Source organism: Schistocerca americana, chromosome 2 (assembly GCF_021461395.2).
Source record: "Schistocerca americana isolate TAMUIC-IGC-003095 chromosome 2, iqSchAmer2.1, whole genome shotgun sequence".
NCBI lineage: Eukaryota > Metazoa > Arthropoda > Insecta > Orthoptera > Acrididae > Schistocerca > Schistocerca americana.
The window spans coordinates 465,456,004-465,476,056 of NC_060120.1; the positions used below are offsets into that span (position 1 = coordinate 465,456,004).

Sequence of the window (20,053 nt, forward strand, 5' to 3'; positions counted from 1 at the left end):
CTGGAGGGCTGCCCTTAACTCCGTAAGAGTACGAGGGGTTGAAGATCTCTTCTGAACAGCACGTTGCAAGGCATCCCAGATATGCTCAATAATGTTCATGTCTGGAGAGTTTGGTGGCCAGCGGAAGTGTTTAAACTCAGAAGAATGTTCCTGGAGCCATTCTGGACGTGTGGGGTGTCGCATTGTCCTGCTGGAATTGCCCAAGTCCTTCGGAATGCAGAATGGACATGAATGGATACAGGTGATCAGACAGGATGCTTACCCACGTGTCAGCTGTCAGAATTGTATCTAGACTTGTCAGGGGTCCCATATCACTTCAACTGCACACGCCCCACACCATTACAGAGCCTCCACCAGCTTGAACAGTCCCCTGCTGACATGCAAAATCCATGGATTCATCAGATTGTCTCCATATCCGTAGACGACCATCCGTTCGATTCAATTTGAAACGAGACTCGTCCGACCAGGCAACATGTTTCCAGTCATCAACAGCCCAATATCATTGTTGACGGGCTCAGGCGAGGCATAAAACTTTGCATCGCACAGTCATCAAGGACACACGAGTGGGCCTTCGGCTCTGAAAGCCCATATCGACGATGTTTCGTTGAATGGTTCGCACGCTGACACTTGTTGTTGGCCCAGCATTGAAATCTGCAACAATTTACTTACGCCACATTGAATGACTCTCTTCAGTCGTCGTTGGTCCCATCTTGCAGGATCTTTTTCCGTCGTAGCGATGTCGGAGATTTGATGTTTTACCGGGCTCCTGATATTCTGAGTATACACCCGTGAAATAGTCGCTACCTCGGAGATGCTGTGTCCCATCGCTCTTGTGTCGACTATAACACGACGTTCAAATTCACTTAAACCTTGATAACCGGCCGTTGTAGCAGCAGTAAACGACCTAACAACTGCGCCACGCACTTGTTGTCTTATATAGGCGTTGCGGTATTCTGCCAGTTTACATATTTCTATTTTGAATAAACATGCCTATACTCATCATAAATATCTGAAATGAAAATTTCCTGGAAAACAGCAGGGGAGGGGGGGGGGGGGGGGTACTGAGAGTGATGTGGAAGATTGTTTGGATAGTGATTTTCCTATGTTGCCACGTATGCGTTGTATACTGGGGCTGAAACTAGACCGTACTGACAGATGTTGGTTTCAGGTTCAGCACACGTTCCCACTATGTTTGAGAAAAGTTTAATTGTGAACATTACTGTTGAACAACAAATCTCCCTCTTTTTGTTAAAGCTTCCGATTGCCTTTGAAACTACATGTTTTGTTTAATTTATCGGTACATAAATAGGATCTGAATATTAACATAAAAGCAAAGATAATTAAACACTCGCCCTCTCTAATTCCCTGAGAACTTTTTTTCGATGCCGTTGCTCAAAAATGTATTGTTTGGTGGCTTCCACCAAACGAATGATGTTATGTATTGTAAAATATTAGCGTCAAAAATTTAGTTTTACTAGTTCAGCCAGAAGGATAGATCAAAATATAAGTTTCTCTTTATCACTGTATGCAAAACAGCAACAGATGTCTCTATGACTTAGAATCCGTCCGTTATGCCGTACTCCCATCAACATGTGACGCTTGAATGCATAAGTCGATGAAACAGTATTGGCATTGCGGCAGTTGCAAAAGGTCGAAGGTAGCGAACGACTGATTGCAGGGAAGATCTGCGCCTCTGCGCAGACCGTGAGATTTGCAAACATCACTTTCATGCCGAATCACAAGTACATATAATGAAATGCAGTATTCAAAATAACCGATACGCCAAAGCCTGAGACGTTCTCAACAGCAGGAAGGGCGGTGGAAGCGATCCTTCACACCTTCCGTGGCGTAGTTGGCTTTGATTTCATTCAGCGAATTTGACAGTGAACTCATCTGCATCAGAGCACGTGTTAATGCCAAACTACTGTATTTAAATTCTAGTCCTTCATAGTAGAAAAGGTCTCAAAAAGAAGAGTCTCAGTTTGCTTCGCAAGAAATCAAACCTCTTTTTAAGCTACGACTGATGCAATAATAATTTGAACTTGAACACAGAGTAGCTTTTAATTTTTCATTTCGTCCATACATATTTGGATAGTGTTAGGACATCATCATTGGCTCCTGTTATTTTTTAGGGTCACTTCTGGTCCGCATGACGTAATCAAGGCTGAGAATCAACTGTGAGAATGCAATCAGAACAAAGGTAAACGTCATGTAGATTTATGCCCAGAAATTCTTAGATTTTGAATTATTGTTAAACAGGATTGTACACTAGCGCATTTATGTTTCCAGTTGTCACCAAACACGACTTATTCATGTCATCATTTCACAGAAACATGTACAACTTTTGTGTCCTGCTCATTTTTCTATACATGCATGAACTCGTCGGAAAATGGACTTCCGCACTCATTTCAAAGACGTGCAGACGGTATTAAAGACTTTCGCCGGTTTCCATGACACGCTGATAAAACGTGTCTGCTTGTTGATTGTCCAATGTATAAAGTAGTTTTCCTTTGTTTTCCACTCAAAAAAGACTCCAAAGGATTGAGGTGGGCGAACGTGCAGGCCATGGTAATATTCTTTAGAGTGAAGCCATCTGTCACGACCGCTACGGTCGCAGGTTCGAATCCTGCCTCGGGCATGGATGTGTGTGATGTCCTTAGGTTAGTTAGGTTTAAGTAGTTCTAAGTTCTAGGGGACTGATGACCTCAGAAGTTAAGTCCCATAGTACTCAGAGCCATTTGAACCATCTGTCACGGTAGACACTGGGCGGACCGTATCAACAATATCATTAAAGTGGACTTGAGACCTATCTGTATTATCCACATACTTCTTTTTATTGCCAGTGGCACATTCTTTTGTTGTTGTTGCTAAGTTCATCAGCATGTTCTTTCAATAATAACTAAAAATGAGTATTCCTGGACTGTGTTTACGTAACATTACTTTTGACAAAAAGGTCTTTCAGCAGGTCATCGACCCTGTTTCGCTCAGTAATACACACTTGTATAGGTCGCTATATTCTTTTTATCATTGTTCCCGATCACATTTTTCGCTTTAACTGCATGTTCAGATCAAATCTTTAGTACAGGGAACTAATATTAAAAGGATAGAACAAACTTCTATATAATCGGTGTTTACAATAATTATGGTGACACGTAGGTTGACAATATACGTTATGGATATATAGCATCTATTCAGAGTTAAAACATCTCATTAAGCATCAAAAGCAAAACTGGCTCTAGCCAGGGCGCATTACACGGTAAATGTGTTCGACAACCAAGTGGCTGTATTGACTGGCAACAGCAAATTTAATTTCCCGCATCAGTTTTCAATGTGAAAAAATGATTCCCCTCCTTAAGTATTCTAATGACAGCATAAACAGGTAACATTTTAAAATCATATTGCAGTGGATTTTATTGGATGTCGAAAGATATGCGGCTTGAATCTTGTGACGCTACATTTACGATGTTGATACTTAAAGAACCCAGGCTGTAATTGTTGCATGTGCAGAAGAAACATATGACTACATTATTGATACGTAACTATACCTAGCGGTGAACGTGTATAGAGGAGAAGAAACTTTATTTTGAGGCTGGAAGAGGAAAGAGACCTTATGCACGACAGCTTGGTTATAGGATCGAACAAAAATTAAGGATGATATTAATAACATTAATGAAAATAAAACCAATGACAGGATGGCAGATGTCGACCTTGGTGAAATGTGCTCTCTCTGACTTTCCGAGATCTTTGGACCAGTCAGTGTGTTAACTCGTCTGTGAACTCATGTTGTGTATGTGTTTACCGATTTGTGCGTACTGTCTTGTGTTAATAATAAATGAGATGTGCTTGCAAAGTAACTCAATTGTGTTTATCTACAGTAGACACATAACTAATCACAGTGGTGACCCCGACAATGAAGATTTTCGAATTCTCTCTGTGCATTGTTGTGTGCTTACTACACACTCTTCTACAACACGAATCGCCTCACGAATGTTCCATCGAACACTGTTTTTGCTATGTCCACTCTGGTGTAGGAACGACAAGCACCTGTCGCGTCTACGGCGAGAGACAATGTCAAACATGAACAGTTTCATTTTCCTTCGAGCGGGCTAAACACCACCGGTATAGCCGGCCGAAGTGGCCGTGCGGTTAAAGGCGCTGCAGTCTGGAACCGCAAGACCGCTACGGTCGCAGGTTCGAATCCTGCCTCGGGCATGGATGTTTGTGATGTCCGTAGGTTAGTTAGGTTTAACTAGTTGTAAGTTCTAGGGGACTAATGACCTCAGCAGTTGAGTCCCATAGTGCTCAGAGCCATTTGAACCACCGGTATAACCTCATCTGGTCAAACATGACCGACACATCACGCTGCCCCACAATATCGACAGTTTGTGCAACAATTACAACACACCAACATCGTGCCTGTTAAGGATAGTGCAATAGCTCAACCTCTACCTTCGTCGCTGCTTGCATCTTCCTGGAACTGTTGTGCACACTCACCGGATCCGCAGTTTGAAAAATCAATGCAAAATCTTGTGGTGCAGTCAACTGTTCCCGCCCACTACGTTATCACGTCAGTTTCACAGTACGTGGACGCGCCGCCCCCGCATGAGCCGCACGTTTTTTCGGCGACACCGGTCGTTTCTTCCGTGCGGGGCTAGGACGTCTGCGCATTGGCCGCGAGGCACTTCGGTCCGGCTGCAGCACGCCTTCCGCTCGCTTTCGCGAGCACCACCTGCGGCCACCGCCCACGCTCCACAATGGCCACTTGACATCATGCTCAACCCAGATTTTGCGCTTCCCGCAAACGACTCAACTCAATCTACTCTGCTAACTACTGTACAACAAGTGGCACCTGGCAGGTGCCGGCTCTACAAAAGAAGACGTGGTTTGCCTTGGTTCACAATCTTCTCGACATCTACGCCATCACCGACGACAGTGTGCAATTTATCTGTTTGATAAGTCATCTCTATGATCACACTGACCCTATCTGTGATCTGTTACTGTCACCACCTACCGAACATAAGTATGCGTCAGTATAAGCTCATTGAACGCCTCTCACACCCACAAGCCAAAGTCATCCACCACAGGTGAGGAGCAACTTGGCGAACGAACACCGTCTCAACTCTGGCAACATCTTTGGGCTCAAACTGACATCAGGTGATGCCAGACTGTGGCTCATGAAGCAGCAGTATAAACAACAATTATGGCTTCTGTCCCAAGTAACAGACCCTCTGGGTCTAAGCTCTGAGTTGCCGACTGAGCCTATACGATAGCTCGACATCGCCAGTACTCCTTGTGCATTGTCTCCTTCGACAGTGTGGGTGACACACCTTCATTCCCAGCTCTGCCTCTGCATGGCCGAGGTCATGCATGCCCTAGTACGATCACTCCCAGTGTGTTGGTGCCACTTAGTGGCCTCCAACCTGCACTACCAGCAGCAGGTCCAGGATTCCCACCTACAACGACCAAACTGACACCTGAATGGACTTCTGTCTCACAGCAGCGTTCACTGGCAGCCGCTGATTGTGCCACCCCTACTTCTCACCCAGTTTATCCTCTTTGCTGGTTCCACACCACATTCAGTGTCACTGTCTGGAACTGCAGGCCACCTTACACTTACCCAAACAAGATGGGTGGGCACGTTTAGGTGCCATGCCCTGCCACTCTCATCACAGCCCATCCCTCCTACTGTGGCTAGTCGATTATACGTCACAGATACAAAGTCAGGTCTTCATTTCCTTGTGGACACAGGAACAGAATCAGTATCATACCTGCCATCCTTGCCATTGCTCTGGTCGCTCTGACATATCACTCATCGCCATCCATGGCTCCATCAAGATGCCACTTCAGTTTACTCAGCATCAGCTTTTCCCTTGGACATTTTGCATCACAGACGTCGACGCCCCAGTCATTGGGTTGGATTTCCTATACCACTATGACCTCTCTCTGTACATACAGTATGCTTCACTACGCAACTATTCAGGTTCTCACATTTCATGTGCCACCAGAGCATGCCAGCCACAGGCATCCTCCTCTCCTGACCCGTCACTGATTTCTCTCTCTTAGTGTGCATCGCTCAAGGTACAAGCTACCACAAGGCTCGCCGAACTTTCGTTGAGCACTCTGAAGTTGACGCCCTCCATTCCCAAAGCACAGACCTGCACTCGCGCTTTGCTTCCACGTCTGTCGAACTATTGCAGTCTCCGTTTGTCATCTGCCTACTCCCTGCTGACTCTCAATGCGGCTCCTCTGATCCTGCCCCTCCACCTCTACCACTACAGTGCATATCTCACACAATGGCTAGTAACACGATGCCTGCCGACTCTGCAGACCAAGACCCACTGCTTATGCCACTGCAGTGCACTTCTCCCACTACGGCTAGTGATCTGGTGCCTGCTGAATCCATCAACTGCACCTTGCTATCACCGCCACTGCAGCGCACCCCTCACATCAAGTTTAGTGATTCAGAGCCTTTCAATGAGGTTGCCCTTTCGACACCAGTCCACATCCCCAGTGACAAGCTTTTAGAGGCTATCACTAATGGCATGCGTAACAGAATCATAACCACTGAAGGTCTGTGGCACATCATAAAACTCGGTACGCCGCGCGGGATTAGCCGAGCGGTCTAGCCGCTGCAGTCATGGACTGTGCGGCTGATCCCGGCGGAGGTTCAAGTCCTCCCTCGGGCTTGGGTGTGTGTGTTTGTCATTAGGATAATATAGGTTAAGTAGTGTGTAAGCTTAGGGACCGATGACCTTAGCAGTTAAGTCCCATAAGATTTCACACACATTTTAACATTTTTGAAACCTCAGCGCCTCAATGCTCACAAACTACATTGCGCCAAGGAGACTGTGAAGCGCCTTTTGGACTTGGAAATCATCTGTCCCTCTGACAGCAACTGATCCTCTCCCATTCTCCTTGTTATTAAGAAGGATAGCACTTTTGCATTTATGGTGATTACAGATCCTTCACTGCACATACCATCATCAATAACTACACATTCCATATTTTCACCCAGCTGCTCAATGGCTCTCACATTTCACTGTGTAAGACTGTCGCAAGGCCTACCACCAAATCTCAATGAACTCATCAAATATTCTGAAAACAGCTATAATTATTAATTTTGGCCTCTTCGAAAATTGTTTCATGCAATATGGTCTGAAAAATGCCCCCCAAAAGTAGCGCATTTTCTCTTCCTCCATCAAGGAACATCAACACCTAGAGCAAGTTCACTCCATTCTGGCTGCCAACAATGTGGAAATTAATCATGACAAGTCACAGTTGAGCAGTTATATTGTCATGTTCCTTTGGGCACATAGTCTCCGCTGAATGTGTCTGACCAAATTCTGCTTGCATTGATTGCATTCTTAACCTACCTCTCCGTGAGGACTACTCTGAACTTTGTCGTTTCCTAAGAGTGGTGAATTTCTACCAACGCCATCTAGCAAATACCGTGTCTATTCAGATTCCTCTGACTGGCACACATGCAGGCAAGAATACTTGTGACAGATGAAAATCACAGAGGATGCTGGAGATGGTAAATGTTTTCAAAAACCTCAAAACTGCATTTTCCAAAGCAGTCGCGCTGGCCCACTCAGTACCTAACACCTATGTTTCCCTCATGGCCAACACCAGTGACACCGCCATAGGCACAGCCTTCCTACAACACTTCGATGACGTTTCCCAGCCTCTCCAGTTCTTCTCTAAGAAATTGACAAAGTCCCTGTGCAAATGGTCAGCCTTCGATGGCAAACTTCTCATGGTGTATGAAGACATTAAGTACTTCCTGATGACATTGAGGATCGCCCCTACACAATTTATACAGACCACAAACCCCTTGCAGAAGCAATCTGTAACCAAATACAGGACCTTCCACCCCACTAGTTTCGACATGTCGATCTTATTTGGCAGTATTTCACTGATCATCACTACATCTGGGGTGCACACAATGTTGTGGCTGATTATGTTTCTCATGTGTACATTATCTCGTCGCCCCTCAACCTGGACGACCTTGAATATCAACATGATGATGACAAACACACCCAATTTTTAAGCCAGGACACCTATACTTTGCTCTCACTTGAGCTGTATAATCTGTGGTCCTCTGCGACACTTCCACTAGCAATGTTCATTTGCTTGTTCCCAACCTCTTGCAATGCACCATTATCTCGGCCCTTCATGAATTTGCCCACCCTGGTATCAAGGCTACCATATGACTGGTTACTGAACATTTTGTTTGGCCAGGCATCAAACACGACTGCCAAACCTACACATATGCATGAATTCCCTGCCAACACACCAATGTCAGCATGTGGACCCCACCTCCCCTAGGGAAGTTCGACATCCTTCAGGGCGATTTCATAACATGCACATCGTTGTCCCCTTGTTCCTTCTGAGGGCTACAGATATATTCTGTCAGTGATCGACCGTGTCACTCGATGGGTGAAGGCCATTCCTTTAGCTGATATTTCTGCAGACATGGTTGCATCACCTGTTTCAACTTACTACCAAGTCACATCAGACTGTCTGCTTTAAAAGAAGGAAAAGGGGATAGTAAAGTGCCAAGAATCCGAATTACAAATCAAAATACCTTCTTCTTTTCAAACGTACGTATTTCAGTATGGCGCATAGTTAAGGCAGCTGGAGAGGTTGTTTACATAATAATATCAAGCTTTTAAATCTGAAATCGCAAACATAGCTTTAAAATTACTCACAATGCAAAACTCACTGTGAGAAAAAACCTCCTCAAACTGAAAACTTGGGGAAAAGTCAAATAGTTTAGTAATTTCTTGTTAGTTTTCACTTTGAGATGGCTTTCTCTCACGATCAATTTTATTATAACTTATATTTGCGATTTAAGAATTATCAGCTTTGTACTGGTACATAGTCAACAGTGACTTTTAATTGCAACAATCTGGGCGTGGAAACATTGTCACTGTGAACAGCTCTGTGGACGTCCTCAGTTGACGAGCTACCATGCAACGTATTAAGTACGTTTGGTTATGTACAGAGTTTTCTAGTATTTTAATGTCGTCTTTTCTTTCTCCTGTCTTCTTAAATGGCGTCAACTGGATGTGGTATGGAGCGGCGTGAGCTCAGCATACCGCTCTCTGGGTCGTTGTCGGCTTTGCAGATTTGGTAACCGCTAATTCTCAGTCAAGTAGCCTCTCAGTTGACACCACGAGCCTGACAAGTGAGTGAGCTGGCCGTTGTGGCCGAGCGGTTCTAGGCGCTTCAGTCTGGAACCACGCGACAGCTACGGTCGCAGATTCGAATCCTGCCTCGGGCATGGATGCGTGTGATGTCCTTAGGTTAGTTAGGTTTAAGTAGTTCTAAGTTCTAAGGGACTGATGACTTCAGATGTTAAGTCCCATAGCGCTCAGAGTCATTTGAACCATTTGATTTGAACAAGTGAGTGAACTATGACCCAGTTCTCCCACCAAGGAAAAATAGCTGGCAGTACCAGAAATCTATGCCGGGTCCTCTGCATAGCAGCCAGACATCTGACAGCGTCTTCTGAATCTGCGCTCCTACGATCTACTTTTTCGTCGTTTTTCGTTAGTGGTTCTGTGCATATGTCGCGTGACGTCTTTCAGTTCCATCGATGAGAACTTCAGTCAGTATTTATTATTATTATTACTATTATTACTACAGAGGGCGGCCATTTCTCTGACCGAACACGCTGAGCTACAGTGTTGGCGCCCACTGAGATCCGGAGGCGGACACCTGATGATTACTTGGTAATAAGTCGAAATACCTCATGATACCATAAAATGATTATATTAGTAGGGGATACTCAATGAGTGATACCTAAGATTACGCAGTGTTAGGCAGTATGCAGCTACCGGATTGTGAGACTGAGAGGGTAAATAAACTGGGGGCCAGAGAGCATTCTGCGTAGTGTCCCTGGTGACTTGGCATTACATCAGCCACGTAAGAAAGCGGCCATTGGTCGACCCCAGAAGGCAATACATAGGCAACAAAACGGAGGGCTCTCATTTGCCCAAAACAAAAGGAAGCACTTTACTACCCTGTGTCAAGGTAACAAAGCAGCAGTCAGGAAGAGACGGCGGAGGTGAGCGGTTGCGTGTTGGGCTGACAACGGTAGAATATGCCTTGTCAGTTAAATTGTGTCACTGTTTAGAGTTTGTTAAATGTAACTGTCAATGTTTTGGCGCGATACATGAGTGTAAGACTGTTATAATCTGCATATGGCGTAGGTGGGTGATAAGTGATTGTGTCAACTTGTTTTGTAAACCACCACAAAGGAAATTGTTAGATTTAAAAAGATATGCCTTTGGGATTATTTGACCACTAGCTCCTGTCAGACTTCACACCATTCTACACCGTTACAGCCACTCCGACGAATCCACGACCAGCACTTCTACTGAGCAGAAGGTGCATCATTATGTGAAAAACACAGGTCAGTGTATTTCAGCCACCTACAGCGAGGTACAACGGATGCGCCTGTCTCCACTTGCAACATGCCGAATTCAGACGATCTAAGACCAATAGGTTCCGTGAACGATATTGCTAACGCACGGGGACTGTTGAAACCAGCTGCGTGATCTGAGGATGAAATACGTAAACAAGTACATTATTTCAACGATGCTTCTGTCTGTTCCATAATCAGCAGGTCAGTATCTTCAAGAAGGCGATGGAAGTCGGCCGTTGAATACCTACCCATAAATCCGTTCATTATAGATGCTTTCACGCTTTACAGCATCATCAGCACCTGTAGCTCACTTCAGTACTGTGACGAAACTCCGTCAATGTTATGGAGAGACATTTTCAACACTGCTTCTCTTTCAATGTGTGGCCCATAAATCATCGATTGGGCCTTTCATCTTACCTACTCGTATTACAGTGCACACTATGGAGACAATCTGTGAAATGATATGCTCCTGTTGTTGGAAGATATGCAAAACGAACAAACTCCACGCTCTAAGCCTGAGAACCATGCGACGCCGACAGGCCGCTGTGCCGTGCTATGACGATGGCGCCTTCTCGACGCGGTATGGAGGGACGTGGGGCCAGACTGTCTAGCCATTTATTGGGACAGGTTCCTGTGGTTGTTAAGACTGCGCATGTCCATTCAGCTTAACAGACTCGCGCGTGCCCCACTTCCATACACTTTCTAAAGGTTGGATACATCTACATCTAAATGGATACTCTGCAAATCAAATTTAAGTGCCTGGCAGAGGGTTCATCTAACCACCTTCACAATTCTCTGTTATTCCAATCTCGCACAGCGCGCGGAAATAATGAACACCTATATCTTTCCGTACGAGCTCTGATTTCTCTTATTTTATCTTTTTGATCGTTCCTCCCTATGTAGGTCGGTGTCAACAAAATATTTTCGCATTATGTGGAGAAAGTTGGTGATTGGAATTTCGTGAGAAGATTTCGTCGCAACGAAAAACGCCTTTCTTTTAATGATGTCCATCCCAAATCATGTATCATTTCTGTGACACTCTCTTCCATATTTCGCGATAATACAAAACGTGCTGCCTTTCTTTGAACTTTTTTGATGTACTCCGTCAGTCCTATCTGGTAAGGATGCCATACCGCGCAGCAGTATTCTAAAAGAGAATGGACAAGTGTAGTGTAGGCAGTCTCCTTAGTAGATCTGTTACATTTTCTAAGTGTCCTGCCAATAAAACGCAGTCTTTGGTTAGCCTTCCCCACAACATTTTCTATGTGTTCCTTCCAATTTAAGTTGTTCGTAATTGTAATACCTAGGTATTTTGCTGAATTTACGGCTTTTAAATTAGACTGATTTATCGTGTAACCGAAGTTTAACGAGTTCCTTTTATCACTCATATTGATGACCTCACACTTTGTCTTATTTAAGGTCAACTGCCACTTTTCGCACCATTCAGATATAGGTACATCTACTGAAAATTACACAAACGTTTTTACAAAATTAATAGCTGGAAGTGCTTTTACTACTGCTTTCGCAAAGCTTTTATATTTTTCCTGAATAATTCTGTCCAATATGAAACTCAGAATTTGTAAATACAAGAATCAGTATCAAAACAAGCCAGGGAAAAACAGAAGAAGAAATAACAGATGTTTTGAAATAGGCTGTGCGTTCAAATTATTTTCTTAGTAAATCAATATGAACAAGGAAGAAGTGAAATCAAATATCTCGAAATCTAATAAATGTGATTCGGAACCGATTTTACTCTCTCATTTACAAAACGTTGGGAATCCTACATTCCAATTTAACTTTGGAGGTACAGTAATAGTCACCATACGCTATGTGGTCTCTGAGCATGAAGTACCTGTAATTGGTGCGGTTCTAGAATTACACTACCAATGAATTTCCCTTAGTTACGTAGATTCAGTATTTAGCGCTTCATAAAGACAGCCATTGGCACTATTGACGATACGTTTTCGGTTTCCTAGCCAAATGACGAGTCCATTTTGGTGCACAATGTTTATAGGACTGACCCAGTCGCTCGTAGCTGTGGTCTTCTGTGTACCCCCTGCCTGCACTTCAACCAGACTGCGGAGCACTGTTGCCGTCGCTCCTCTATTTATGAACGAGTTCGATTCCCGGTGCTTTTGTTGTGTGTTTCAAATGAATTACGGCAGTGCAAATACATTTATTCAATAAAACTGCTAACAACATATTTAGGATATAACTTCAGTGAGGTCTGTTTATCACTTACTTCGATTACACGTAATTAATGTAGTCTTCTTTACGTTGCTTATCGCACATACCCAAACATATCTTCACGTATGGTGAGAATTTTGGTAAGTTTTTACTGTACGTTCCACAAATATAGGGTTCCTGCTAGAGCGGCACATGTATGCAGCTTTTCTCCTTTATTCTTCCGCTTCTGAAGTTTCTGTTCAAAGCATGGCAGTTCCTGCCGAACGCTAAAAACTCTCCTAATGCAGGCTCGAGTTTCGATAGTGAGGTATTTGTTAGTAACTTGCATTTCCATAAACGGTCTAGCGTGCTCCTTTGCAAGCATTTTCGTGAAATGTAATCTCCAAAGCGGCACACTGTTTTTTGGAGAGCCATATATCAACTATATATTTACTGTGCTTATGTCGAAGATTCTGTAAAAAATGACCATAGATCATCGGCGAGTTCGCGACTACTGAGCACATTTTGCATCCAGGTAATCAACACCATCCTTGGTACAACTGTAGTAGGCAATGATGTCTGGTTTACCACTTGCACTGTGCAAGTGATGCATGGAAAATACGAACACTGCTGCTTTGGTACATGGAAAATCAGTGTCATGTTATTACGAACCCATAGAGCTCTGAATCCACTTTCCTAGTTTTGTGTGGTAGAAATTCATGCGGTATCTTTTTCTTGTTTTTCTTTACAGTATCAACAAATGTACCTTTCCATCAGCATTTCCATCAGCTCATTGCATCCAAACCAGTTATCAGCTGTGATATTCCTGTTGGAATTCTGAAGATAATTTGTCAACCTGTAACAGCTTCTGTAGGTTTCAGAAATTTACGTTCCTCATATGTCAATGTTATACTGTCAGAATCCTTCTCGGTGCACAAATAGGTATTTTGCAGACATTCACTCCTTGCATCAGTTAGGCACAAGATATTAAGACCATATTTGGCGGGCTTCTTAGGGAAATACATCTTCAATTTGGATCATCCACGGAAACCCACCAACATTTCATCCATAATAGCACAGCTTCCTGTAGTATATACTTCCTGGGGATTGTGTATAGATTGAGAAAAAAGTTTGCACTCGGAATTGCGGAACAACTTTTTTCTCTCTTGGGCTGTGAAATCTGAGGCACACCAGTAAAAAAACGCAAATCTGTTCTTGGATGTTATGTACCGGAATATTCCATTTATAGCAAAAAACAGCCTCCAGTTTTGATTAGACTTGAGCGCTGCAGTCCATATCAAAAGAAAAATGAAAGACTTCAGCTCTACTAAATCGGTTTTTTAAACATAGTAACTGACCATCTATTTGTGTCTTTCTTTCCTAATTTTTGTGTTTGTCCATTTTACTAACTCTTGTAAAAGATAACCAGAAACGAGAATTTTGCATGCTTCACTTGAGGTAGCTTCTTCTTTCACTTGTGTTTGGCTAACAAGGGGAGGCCGCCAATTGTGAAATTCAGATTCGATTCATACTGCGCATAATAAAAGCTCATGGCCAGAGGTGTAATGTGGCAAAGCACCAAGATGCACTTCTCAGCCGTTGTCGAGAAAATCGACAGTTAAAAGAAACTGTTGCGGTGAAATACTCTCTACGATTAATGATTTTCTGCAGCGTCATAGAGCAGCGGTAAGCGCTGGGGTTCGTAATCCGAAGGTCGCCGGATCGAATCTCGCGCCATGCAATATTTTTTTATTAATAGTTTTTTGCAATTCAAATATATATATATATATATATATATATATATATATATATATATAAACTATTAATGAATTGCTTATGCATGTTGGTGAAGGCGGATCGCTCTCCAATTGTACCGCCTCCATTTTTCCGTTTGTTTAACAGGGTGTACCAAAGCGTTCCCGTCCGCACTGATTTTCGACGATGTTATAAGTTGCGCTAGGGACCGCATCTACCTTCTTTCGAAGTTAGCAGGCAACTACGCTGTTATGGAGCGACTCGTTTCGGCCCATTCAACATCTGTCCTTCAAGTGTAACGAGCAAGTAACGGAGTTTATATTTCATACCTGCCACAGCAAGTTTGTGTTCGTGGGGTCTCTGTTCTAATTCGAACGTTTGACTTACGCTATACGTATCTGTTTCTACGTCTTCCGTTAACTATACGTGGTTAACATTATGAAGACAATTAATAACATTTGTGAAATACAACTTTGTTTGCGGAAAACATAATGATGTTCGAAGTCGCCAGTTTTTCCACGACAAACGACTTTCAACAACTTATTATATGCATAAATGTTGTAACTGATTGCCAGGAATTATATATATATATATATATATATATATATATATATATATAAATTACAAAAAACAAATACTAAAAAAGAAGTTGCATGGAGCGAGATTCGATCCGGCGACCTTCGGATTACGAACCCGAGCGCTTACCGCTGCACCACCACGCTGTAGAAAACTACTAATTGTAGAGAGTATTTCACCGCAACGGTTTCTTTTAACTGTCGATTTTCTCGACAGCGGCTGAGAAGTGCATCCTGGTGCTTTGCCACATTACACCTCTGGCCATGAGCTTTTATTATGCACAGTATGAATCGAATCTGAATTTCACAATGGCGGCCTCCCCTTGTAAATAAACCAGCAGGTTGCACAATAATATTGTTTTTCCGTATTCTAGATGAAGAAAGCGCTTCTTTAGCTGACCACTTCGATCCATTTTTTTCTATAAAAATTTCTTGGAATTCCATTGGATTCATATAACTTATCAATGAAGTTTGCGAGACTTCTTTATTGTGTTCTCTTGCAACATCGCTTTTCTCCAGTTCAGATGCGGAGTCACGATTAATGTCTAGTACGAACTCTTCGTAACAATCATCGTCACAATCACTTAATTCTTCCACTAATCACTGCAGTACCGTATGATCAAATCCGGTATCATTCATATTAATCCCTCGGGAAGGGCCAGCCGCTGATGACATAACTAACACCCAGGTGTGGTCTCTCAGACCACCCAGTCTGGAGCCTGCATTTGTTATCATGTACTCCCAGAACGATGAAGTACCTGTCACCTCACTTGTCAATAAAATGCCTTGTCCTTGAGTGTATTACATTTTTTTATAGATCTGTATCCCACCTGTCATCTCATCCATCAAAGCCGAAAAAAAGAAGAGATGTTCGTTTGACGGAATAGCCGTGGAGGCTACAAAAAGGAAAAAGCGCATCAAACGACTTAGCAGGCAAAGGGAGTCCAAGTAAATGATAAATAGGTGTGTGGCGCCAACAATATGCCACAGGTTTAGCTGAAGTCCAGACAGCTAGCAGACATAGCACCGCTACTCGGAGCGCCTGAAGAAGACGATTGGATGAGTCGTCGAAACACTATGCTCATCATCTGTCTACAAACCCGAAAGCATACTGTAGTGCCAAGCACACTGCCAACTTTGTTCCTGTGTAGACAGGAAATCAAAAACCTAACAAAACAAGCATTCATATTACACAGAAGTGTCCGATCACGTCCTCGACGACCATAATTTTTTTTTCTTAGTGATGTCTTGTGCTTACGAGATAAAGCTCACGTATTAAGCCAAGTCCGTGCCCAGGTCGTAAATATGTACTCTGTTCTGTGGAGCTCGATCCGCAGCACGATCGGAGGAAGTAGTTTTCATTACCAGTTTTTACAGTTCTTAGCCGCCTGTTTGGCCAGTTTTAAATTTTAAGCCACTCCGAAGTAACTCGTGAAGAGAAAGCATGCGACAGTGCTGACGGTAGTCTATCCATTAGACCAGTGGTTTCCAACATTTCTAAGCTGATTATCCCCTAGAGCAATCGGATATTAGCTAATTACCCACTCTCCCTACCATCACTAAAATTAGTGCCAAACTAAGCTTAAGGATGAAAAAGACTTTTCTTTGAATACTTTCACCTTTAAAATCATCATGTATTTTATGAATACAAGAGTTAATGAGTCAATTAAACGATTGGTATAGCTTACTTCTAACAACCTTTTTTATACAGTATTTAGCTTTTTCTCCGTCTGGGCACATCATAAGTCATGCTACAAATGTATCCTGGTCATTTTTTTGTTTCATTTCTATCATACACACATAAAAAAAAAAGTTTTGGATCATCCCAGTTCCCAGAACTCCTAAAGAGACATTGGCTGTGGACATAGTATCACAGACACAGTCCCTTTGACTGTTCAGAGATGTCACTAAACCCTGCCGGCCGCTGGTGGCCGAGCGGTTCTAGGCGCCTCAATCTGGAACCGCGCGACCGCTACGGTCGCAGGTTCGAATCCTGCCTCGGGCATGGATGTGTGTGATTTCCTTGGGTTAGTTAGGTTTAAGTAGTTCTAAGTTCTAGGGGACTGATGACCTCAGATGTTAAGTCCCATAGTGCTCAGAGCCATTTGAACAATTTTTTTCACTAAACCCGCTCAAATATGTAAACAACGAGGCATGAGCAGCGCTTATTAGACGGAGGGGATCCGAGAGCCGATCAGTTCCAGTCATTCGACCAGGAAGGAGGTGCACGGCTCATGTTGTCTGTAGTTCAACCATGACTAGATGGTCAGTACCGCGGTTCGATCGCGTCCGCATTGTTACTTTGTGCCAGGAAGGGCTCTCAACAAGAGAAGTGTCCAGACGTATCGGAGTGAACCAAAGCGATGTTGTTCGGACACGGAGGAGATACAGAGAGACATGAACTGTCGATGACATGCCTCGCTCAGGCCGCCCAACTGCAGCGGATGACCGCTACCTACGGATTAGCGCTCGGAGAAACCCTGACTGCAACGCCACCATGTTGAATAATGCTTTTCGTGCAGCTACAGGACGTCGTGTTATGACTCAAGCTGTGCGCAATAGGCTGCATGATGCGCAACTTTACTCCCGACGTCCATGGCCACGTCCATCTTTGCAACCGCGACACCATGCAGCGTGGTACAGATGGGCCCAACAACATGCTGAAGGGATCGCTCAGGATTTGCATCACGTTCTCTTCAACGACGAGTGTCGCATATGCCTTCCATCAGACAATCGTGGGAGACGTGTTTGGAGGCAACCCAGTCAGGCTAAGCGCCTTAGACACATTGTCCAGCGAGTGCAGCAAGGTAGAGGTTTCCTGCTGTTTTGTGGAGCCGACGTACGACGCCAGTGGTCATGGAAGGTGCCGTAACGGCTGTACGATACGTGAATGCCATCCTCCGACCGGCAGTGCAACCACATCGGCAGCATGTTGGCGAGGCATTCGGCTTCATGGACGACAATTCTCGCCCCATCGTGCACATCTTGTGAATGACTTCCTTCAGGATAACGACATCGCTCGACTAAAGTGGCCAGCATGTTCTCCAGACCTGAGCCCTATCGAACATGCCTGGGATAGATTGAAAAGGGCTGTTTATGGACGACGTGATGCATCAACCACTCTGAGGGGTCTACGCCGAATGGCTGTTGAGGAATGGGACAATCTGGACCAACAGTGCCTTGGTGAACTCGTGGATAGTATGCCACGACGAATACAGGCATGCATCAATGCAAGAGGACGTGCTACTGGGTATTAGAGGTACCAGTGTGTATAGCAATCTGGACCACCACCTTTGAAGGTCTCGTTGTATGGTGGTTCAACATGCAATGTGTGGTTTTCATGAGCAATAAAAAGGGTGGAAATGATGTTTATGTTGATCTGTATTCCAATTTTCTGTACAGGTTACGGAACTCTCGGAACCGAGGTGAGGCAAACCTTTTCATGATGTGTTTAGTTCCACATATTTAAATATTTACTGCAACATTTCTTTTCCATGTGTTGTGTTGCTATAGTTTGCTTGCTAGAATAAATGACGAAGCGACTCCTGGTACATTGCGACTTCTACCTACGCCTTCTCCATAGAGAGCTGCCTCTCTCGCCCTCCTGGCGACACTTGCTTCTTCCGCGTCCTGTGGCCACACGTAAAACGAACCAAGTTTAATCGTGTGGTCTGTACTTACTGCTCCTAACTCATTTCATTGTTGTACTCCTTACTTCTGAACTGGCTGAAATTGTAAGCCTTCAAGCCGCCAATGCTTTGTGTCTGGCCACTGCCAATAATAATAATTGTAATACTATTTACGGCACTATAGTAGCGATTATGTAGTAACTGTCGTCTATACTGTCAGTTTATCTGTCTCAGAATGAATAGTGAAGCAATTTTTGGTCGATTGCAAGGAGTACATGGAGGAGAAGAAATTTAACGAGATATTTAGTATTCATTACATGTATGTCTCACTTTTACTGTCAAACATGCACGGTGCAAAACAATGTATATGTGTAGTGCGTGGGTTTGTGAAGAAGATGTTTCTGATATATACGTTTCACAAGTAACTTCCACAATATCGTGTCAAGATTTAATGATAACATTCGAAAAAAAGTAATTGGTAATTTATGCAATCAATATTAGAACTAAACTAAACTCTGCCCGAACAGGCCGTGCAGGCCCAACGGTACCGGCCGGCCGCCGTATCATCCTCACTCACAGGCGTCACTGGATGAGGATATGGAGGGGCATGTGGTCAGCACACCGCTCTCCCGGCCACATGTCAGTTAACGAGACCGGAGCGGCTACTTTCAGTCATGTAGCTCCTCAGTTTGCCTCGCAAGGACTGAATGCACCTCGTTCGCCAACAGCGCTGGGGAGACCGGATGGTCACCTATCCAAGTGCTAGCCCAGCCCGACAGCGCTTAACTTCGGTGATCTGATGGGACCCGGTGTTACCACTGCGGCAAGGCCGTTGGCAGTCAATATTAGAATCTTACAATATCATGATAATAATAATAATCGTCCTAGTTATGGAAAAATGGGAGAAAGAACTCAAGAAACGTGGGTTTTGGAAGCCAATTCCACTGGACTTTCCCAAAAACGACCTCTATATATCATAACCTGTGTTCGCGGACGACACAATATATATAAATGACCTAGTAGATAGTGTCGGAAGTTCCATGCGGCTTTTCGCGGATGATGCTGTAGTATACAGAGAAGTTGCAGCATTAGAAAATTGTAGCGAAATGCAGGAAGATCTGCAGCGGATAGGCACTTGGTGCAGGGAGTGGCAACTGACCCTTAACATAGACAAATGTAATGTATTGCGAATACATAGAGAGAAGGATCCTTTATTGTATGATTATATGATAGCGGAACAAACACTGGTAGCAGTTACTTCTGTAAAATATCTGGGAGTATGCGTGCGGAACGATTTGAAGTGGAATGATCATATAAAATTAATTGCTGGTAAGGCGGGTACCAGGTTGAGATTCATTAGGAGAGTCCTTAGAAAATGTAGTCCATCAACAAAGGAGGTGGCTTACAAAACACTCGTTCGACCTATACTTGAGTATTGCTCATCAGTGTGGGATCCGTACCAGATCGGGTTGACGGAGGAGATAGAGAAGATCCAA

At 43.8% G+C, this 20,053-nt stretch overlaps 1 pseudogene; it reads right to left on the reverse strand.

Annotated features, from left to right (window-relative positions):
• Positions 1 to 19,276: 19,276 nt before the first annotated feature.
• On the reverse strand, positions 19,277 to 19,394 carry LOC124597647 (annotated as a pseudogene).
• Between the last annotated feature and the right edge of the window lie 659 nt (positions 19,395 to 20,053).